The 7,624-nt window shown below is 39.1% G+C and overlaps 1 pseudogene; it reads right to left on the reverse strand.

Annotated features, from left to right (window-relative positions):
* Window positions 1-2,441: 2,441 nt before the first annotated feature.
* On the reverse strand, window positions 2,442-3,583 carry LOC104982502 (annotated as a pseudogene).
* Window positions 3,584-7,624: the final 4,041 nt, after the last annotated feature.

Consider the following 7,624-nt stretch of genomic DNA (forward strand, 5'->3'; position numbering starts at 1 on the left):
AGAATACTGGAGTGGGTTGCCATAGGTAGCCAGTCCTACTTAGGACTCAAACAGACTATAAATTATGTGACCTCAGAACCAGTTTCCTCACTCATAAAATAAAGATAATTATTGTAGCTACCTCCCATGATTGATCTTAGGAGTATATGAGAAAGTAATTACTATATGAGAAAGAATTTAGCTTCATATCTGGCATACAACAAATACTAAAAAAAAATACTGACTGTTATCTTAGTTAATAACATTAAATGATCTCATTAATTAATATCCACTGTTTTAAAATGTCTATAAAATAGAAATTTTTACTTTGATGATGTGGATTATATTGTGCAATGTATATTGGTGTGTTAACTTTTAGCATACACATGTGTATAATATAATTTTAAATGGATTATATATATATCAGAGATTTATATGCCATTCCAGAGGAATTCCCCCAGTGGATTAAGGCTAACACACTGCATTTTACTGCATCCCATACTCCAGAATAATTCATGATCAAGAAGATCTTAATGTTCTCTCAGCTTGACTATACTTTAGACAGGCTTCATCTGATACGAGGCCCTGGCCTTCCCTTTTCTTTGAGCATTTGCTTTAGAAAATTTGCAGTTATAAATTCCTTATCTGCACCTTTGTGACAAGTAGTCTTCCAGACTCTCGACAATTTTATAACCCAGAATATCTTCCTTAAGAACCTAGAAGCCATCCTTTTCAGTAAGCACTGAGGAACACAGTGCCTCTGACTTCCCATCTTGGTGGGAAGATGGAGTCTAACTTGAATAAGAAACAATTAACAAATACAGATGGCCCAGTCACACTGACCAACCTTCCCCTGTCACCCCTCAGTACTTTTTTCACTAGCTTACCCCAGTTCTTAAAAACCCTCCACTCTGTTTCAGTGGAGTTGAGTTCAGTCTCTCTCCCCATTGCTATAGTCTTAAAGTTTTACTTGCCAATTTAATTCTGTCCAGAGCAACTTTTCTTTGACATTGAGGACACTCTAAGGACAGGCTTTATGACCTAACATTTGAAAGTGTGGCCAGGGAACCAGGCTCTGTGGATTCAGATTCTGGCCACACCATTTATCAGCTAGGTGTGCTTGGGCAAACATCTCAACCCCTCTGAATCTCTGTTTCCTGATTTATAATGTTAGGAATATTAACAGACTTTTATGCCTTATGAAGTTTTAAGAAATAAATGAGACATCCATTTATAATTCTTACCTAGGTTTTAAGCTTGGCTAAATAAATGTTAGCTGGAAACAAATATCTCAATAAAACGCTATTAATTTTTTTAAGGGTTCAACAATGCATGATTTTTATTCCCTTGCTCTGAGAGCTTGTATCAAAAAAATATATATTAAACCAAGGAAAATAACTGAAGATTTATGGGCCTCTTGTGCTTTAAAAAGGAAAAAAAGATAGCCACTAATTTGCTCAGATACAGCAAGCTTAGTGGTCTTGTATTTTCAACATTTTAAGAATGTTTCCTAAGGTAGGAGGAAAGGGGAAACATTCACTACCCCTTCCCAGAATTTAAACAGAGAGCAGCAGACATTCTTTACACCCCAATAAAACTATGGCAGCAGTTCACTTGTGACCAAGGTGAATATAGAATGGAGATGTTCTAAACACAGCTGGGACTCTCAGCAAAGCTAAGACACTAAAATCATGATTACATTTTGAAAGAAAATGCACAAAAACCAAATATAAATTTTGAGATTTTTCATTTGAGGGTAAATCTTAATGCTATTAAATTCACAAGTATGCTAATTTAAATACCCAATTCTATTATCTAAAACACACACTGCAAACATACAAATATCTATTCTCTCCACATGTCAGAGCCATTCATTTCATGGTTTGGAAATGGGGAGAATAGATTCCCCTTAAACTGCAAGTCAGCAGGTGTTTCTTTACAGTTAACTTTAGCAAAATTCATACAAAATAGTAATTAACAATGATCTTCTTTACTTGTTAACTCACAAGGAAACACCTTCAAAACTGCATTTTGTTAAAGTTTCTGTACTAAAATGTAGAAAAAGTTAACTACACAAATATTGAAAAGTTAAAAATTCCTTAATTTTTTATTCCTGGTACCACTAACACAATTTACAGGGCAATATACCTGATGTAATGAAAAGAAAAAGACAAAGCTACAACAGATAAAAGACCTCAGGAATGTACATCTAATTGACACTACATTGCATTAATCAATAGCTACACTTTTTGCAAACTGTGGCTATGACAGTCCTGAACAAGAAGGGTTTCCTGTTTAAGCTGCAGTTAACTTTTCTGACTATGGATCATCGTTCCTTCTGTGGCAGATTTTTACAGTTCCTCTAACATATTTGGAACAACTGTCTCAAAGTAACCTGCAGCTTTCCTGATAACTCCTCGCTCTCTTTCCTGCTAAGAACTGTAGCCCTTTTTTCTGAGTTTTTAGAACCTTCTGCTACCATATCCACCACTTCCACGACCAGATCCATAACCACCACCATAGGGACTGCCCGAGCTTCTTCCGCCAAAACTACCCCTTCCATGGGTCCATAATTTGACTGCTGTTGTCCACTATAATTTCCAAAATCATTATAGTTTCCACCACCACCATTGTTAGCTCCAAAATTTCCTCCTTCATTGTAACCATCATATCCTCCACCACCGCCACCATGTCCACCACCTTGGTTTCCATATCCTCCTGGTCCACCACCACCGTAACCTCCTCTACTCCTATAACCAGGACCACCGCCGTAGTTGCCACCATCCCCTCCAAATCCATTATATCCACCATCTCCTCCTCCACAGCTCCCTCTGCTGCCACCACCTCCGCCACCATAGCCTCCTCTTCCACCAAAGTTTCCACCACGGCCAAAGTTACCCCCACTACCTCCAAAGTTTCCTCCACGACCCATAAAGTTGCCAGATCCACCACCACGATCTCTTTGTGATCCAGCAGATTGCATCTCTTGTTTAGAAAGGGCCTTTTTCACTTCACAATTATGCCCATTAATAGTGTGGTATTTCTGAACAACAATTTTATCAACTGTATCATGATCATCAAAAGTTACAAAAGCAAATCCTCTCTTTTTCCCACTCTGCCTGTCTTCCATAACTTCTATGGTTTCAATCTTGCCATACTTTTCACAGTAGTCTCTCAAATTATATTCTTCTGTATCTTCTTTAATACCACCAACAAAAATTTTCTTCACTGTTAGATGGGCACCAGGCTTTACAGAATCCTCTCTAGAAACAGTTCTCTTTGGTTCCACTACACGCCCATCAGCCTCGTGCGGTTGAGCACACATTGCTGCATCCACTTCTTCAACAAAAGAGTAAGTCACAAAACCAAAGCCCCTGGAACGTTTTGTTTGGGGGTCTCTCATCACCACACAATCTGTAAGTGTGCCACATTTCTCAAAATGTTCTCTTAGGCTATCATCTGTAGTTTCAAAGCTCAGACCACCAATAAACAGCTTTCTCAACTGCTCTGGTTCCTTGGGATCATGACCCTCCTCCCCCCAGCAGCGGTGGCGGCGACGGCCGGAGTTGGGCTGGGGGTGACCGGGCGGCGGTTTTACCTCCATTTTGAGACCCAGTAAAATGTTATTAATATTTTAATCACAGCATAAAATGAAATGTTATTTGGTCTCTGCTAATAAATTAGGCCTTCATCATCTCTTTTTGTGAATATTGAAAATGTTTCTGATTTCCTTTTCAAATCTACAGTCTTGAGACTTCCCTGGTGATCCAGGAGCTAACACTCCATGCTCCCAATGCAGGGAGCCCAGGATCCACCTAGATCACACATGCCTCAATTAAAGACCAACTACAGATCCCACATCCCATAACTAAGATCCAGAACAGCCAAATAAATGAAAAAATAAATAAATTTAAAAAAATCTATAGTATTGCCCACCCCTATATTCACAATATAGTACCTTTCTAAAATTCAGCTTCTATTATTTTTTTTTCCCATTCTTCTTACTTCTCAATGCTTTCCCATTAGTTTCAGGACAAAGTTCAAATTGCACTGTATGGCCTTCAAAGGGCACTCAGAGCTAGCCCTGGCCATCTTTCTGGCCTCATTTCCTATGATCCTCCCCTTCACATGGCTCTCACTGAGTCCTGTCCCTCATCATTAAGGTTTTCTGCAGGGTCCTGGCGGCACTGCGCTATCTACTCCATGGCTCACACTACTCATTTCCCTAGAAAATCCTTCCCTTTCTTATCTCCCCACACTTGGAGATTCACTTAAGTGTCGACTCCCCTGTGAAACTTTTATGTTTGTCCATTTTTATCCTGTCTTCATTTATATTTTAATTTCAAAATAACCTGTTTATCATATAATAGTCACACAATTCAAAGATAAGAGTGTAAAGATCATTTGCTTATTAACATTTCTCCCCTTTTTCATATCCCTTCTGAAAGCTAACCATTTTTAGAGTTTGGTTTTCTTCTTCTTTTAATTGCATTTATAAACATTCATATGCAAGAAATGACTTTATATACACAAAAGTGTATTCATACTGTACATACAATTCTGAAAATCTTGTTCCTTTTTTAAAAATAGTATTTCATGAGTAATATGGAATAGGAGGCGATAGTATCTCCTATTTTCCAGCTGAGAAAACAGGTTCAGAGAAGTTAACTCTGTTGGTAAATTCCTGTGGAGAGTAAGAAGCATAGATGGACACAAAATAAAACAGGCAGAAGTGGATGTTTGACTCCACAGTGCTTTATCTCAACAAGCATGTTACGTTAGTATGTTGATAGACTCGATAAACAAGAACCAGGCTGGTGATGGATCAGGAGAATTAGGATGCGGTTGAGGGGCCAAAAGTGTTGATAAGAACAGGCAGGAAGCTCAGCAGGAATAGGTAGTAAGAGGCTGGGAGAATGGAAGGTGGTCATCAAACAAAGGCTAGCATTTGATGTCTCAGCAGTGGAGGAGTCTCGGGGCTAAGTAGGCCTAAAGGGAAGTGCTGCTATGGGTAACCGAGAAGCACAAGGAACTTTGAAATCCTCAAGCTCCCTTCTCAGAGCAAGTGGTAGGGGCCAGTGAGCAGAGTTCAGCTTCCAAAAGCTGACACCTGCTATCTGGGTTAATGGGACTCTGTGTACTTCTTTGCTTAGGAAATTGGGAGGAGTGGTAGGGAATGCATGGCTTTGTTTCAAGGTGACCAACTGTCCTGATTTGCCCTTTCCCCGTCACATGGGGCTTGCAGTGCTTACAGGAAAAGTGAAAAAGTGGAAGTGAAGTCGCTCAGTCGTGTCCGACTCTTTGTGACCCCTGGACTGTAGCCCACCAGGCTCCTCTGTCCGTGGGATTCTCCAGGCAAGAATACTGGAGTGGGTTGCCATTTCCTTCTCCAGGGGATCTTCCCGACCCAGGGATCAAACCCTGGTCTCCTGCACTGCAGGCAGATCTTTACCCTCTGAACCACCAGGGAAGACCACTTTTAGGAAAGTACCAGCCAAACCAAGATGAACTGGTCACCTTGCTTGAAAACAACCTTTTGGAACAATTCTTCCCACATTTCTACTTCTGCCTCTTACTCCTATTTTAAATCCGCTTAGGCTTGAAAGCCCAGTTCATACATTACATTTTCCTTGGATTTTCACACCATCCACAATTCAGAATTGTAACTGCTTTCCTAAACTTTTTTAAACTCAATATTTAGAATTTGCATTATTTTATCTTCAGTCACATTTTTGCTGACATCTATCTCTCCCGTACTAGAATTTTTTTGATTGGTGTGAGTTAAACAGGTATAATTTATTTTTTACACATAAAATAATCCCAATTTTTATTGTTAAGTAATTGAGAAACCTCTATGCAGGTCAGGAAGCAACAGTTCGAACTGGACATGGAACAACAGACTGGTTCCAAATAGGAAAAGGAGTACATCAAGGCTGTATATTGTCACCCTGCTTATTTAAGTTCTGTGCAGAGTACATCATGAGAAACACTGCACTGGAAGAAGCACAAGCTGGAATCAAGATTGCCAGGAGGAATATCAATAATCTTAGATATGTAAATGATACCACCCTTATGGCAGAAAGCGAAGAAGAACTACTAAAGAGCCTCTTGAAAATGAAATAGGAGAGAGAAAAGTTGGCTTAAAACTCACCATTCAGAAAACTAAGATCATAGCATCCAGTCCCATCACTTTATGGCAAATAGATGTGGAAACAGTGGCAACAGTGGCTGACTTTATTTTTCTGGGCTCCAAAATCACTGCGGATGGGGACTGCAGCCATGAAATTAAAAGACGCTTACTCCTTGGAAGGAAAGTTATGACCAACCTAGATAGCATATTAAAAAGCAGAGACATTACTTTGCCAACAAAGGTCCGTCTAGTCAAGGCTATGGTTTTCCAGTAGTCATGTATTAATGTGAGAGTTGGACTATAAAGAAAGCTGAATGCCGAAGAATTGATGCTTTTGAACGGTGGTGTTGGAGAAGGCTCTTGAGAGTCCCTTGGACTGCAAAGAGATCCAACCAGTCCATCCTAAAGGAGATCAGTCCTGGGTGTTCATTGGAAGGACTAATGTTAAAGCTGAAACTCCAGTACTTTGGCCATCTGATGTGAAGAGCTGACTCATTGGAAAAGACCCTGATGGTGGGAAGGATTGAGGGCAGGAGGAGAAGGGGACGACAGAGGATGAGATGGTTGGATGGCATCACCGACTCAATGGACATGGGTTTGGGTAGACTCCGGGAGTTGGTGATGGACAGTGAGGCCTGGTATGCTACAGTCCATGGGGTCACAAAGAGTCGGACATGACTGAGTGACTGAACTGAACTGAAGTTCAATTATTACTTAGAAATAATTACTAAGCAATTATTCCAGCATCATATGTTGAATAACTCATCTTCTCCCACTGACCTAATGTGCTACCCCTCTCACATGGTGAGTTTCCCCATGTATGGTTGTGTTTCTGGGCTCTCTCTTAGAATTTAAACTCACTGGAGAGAAACCACTATCCAAGTCATTTTAAGTCACCACCATTACCAGTACCAATGCCAAACTCTATACCTCCTTCTTGGTAGATATTTGATACATATTTACAGAATTAAAACAAGCCTATTATTGTTACAAGCCCTTTTGGACTTGTATTACCTTAGATCCAATAAGAGGATTCATGGCAATTTTATATTTGCTAGATCTGAAAGGACATATCATTTAGATATGCTTGTTTACAAAGCCACAAAAACCTGTTTAATATTTTCATAACTGTTCATTTAAACTGAATTTCAAATATGACATTAGATGAGGCTCTAGAACTGAAAAATACCACTTCAATTTGAAGGAATCAAAATGAAACTAATACGAAGATTAGAAAATAGCTTTAAAAATTTGGGTAAACATGGAGATGTTACTTATGAAATAAAGTATTAAAAATATTGATATCCTCATGAAAATGAAACTATCTGGTAGCAAAGGAATGGGTTTTTGGACAAAACCATATAGAAGAGTATTGTCAAGTTTCAAGCTTTTGTTTTGGCTGGTAGGTTCATAAGTGTTTAACATACTAAAAGTAATTAATTAAATAATATTAATAACTAAAACATAAGCCATGCATAGATTGGTAAAGAGAGCACATTATGAACTACTCAGGTT

The sequence above is a fragment of the Bison bison genome, unplaced genomic scaffold (assembly GCF_000754665.1).
Source record: "Bison bison bison isolate TAMUID 2011002044 unplaced genomic scaffold, Bison_UMD1.0 scf7180017864533, whole genome shotgun sequence".
Taxonomy (NCBI): domain Eukaryota; kingdom Metazoa; phylum Chordata; class Mammalia; order Artiodactyla; family Bovidae; genus Bison; species Bison bison.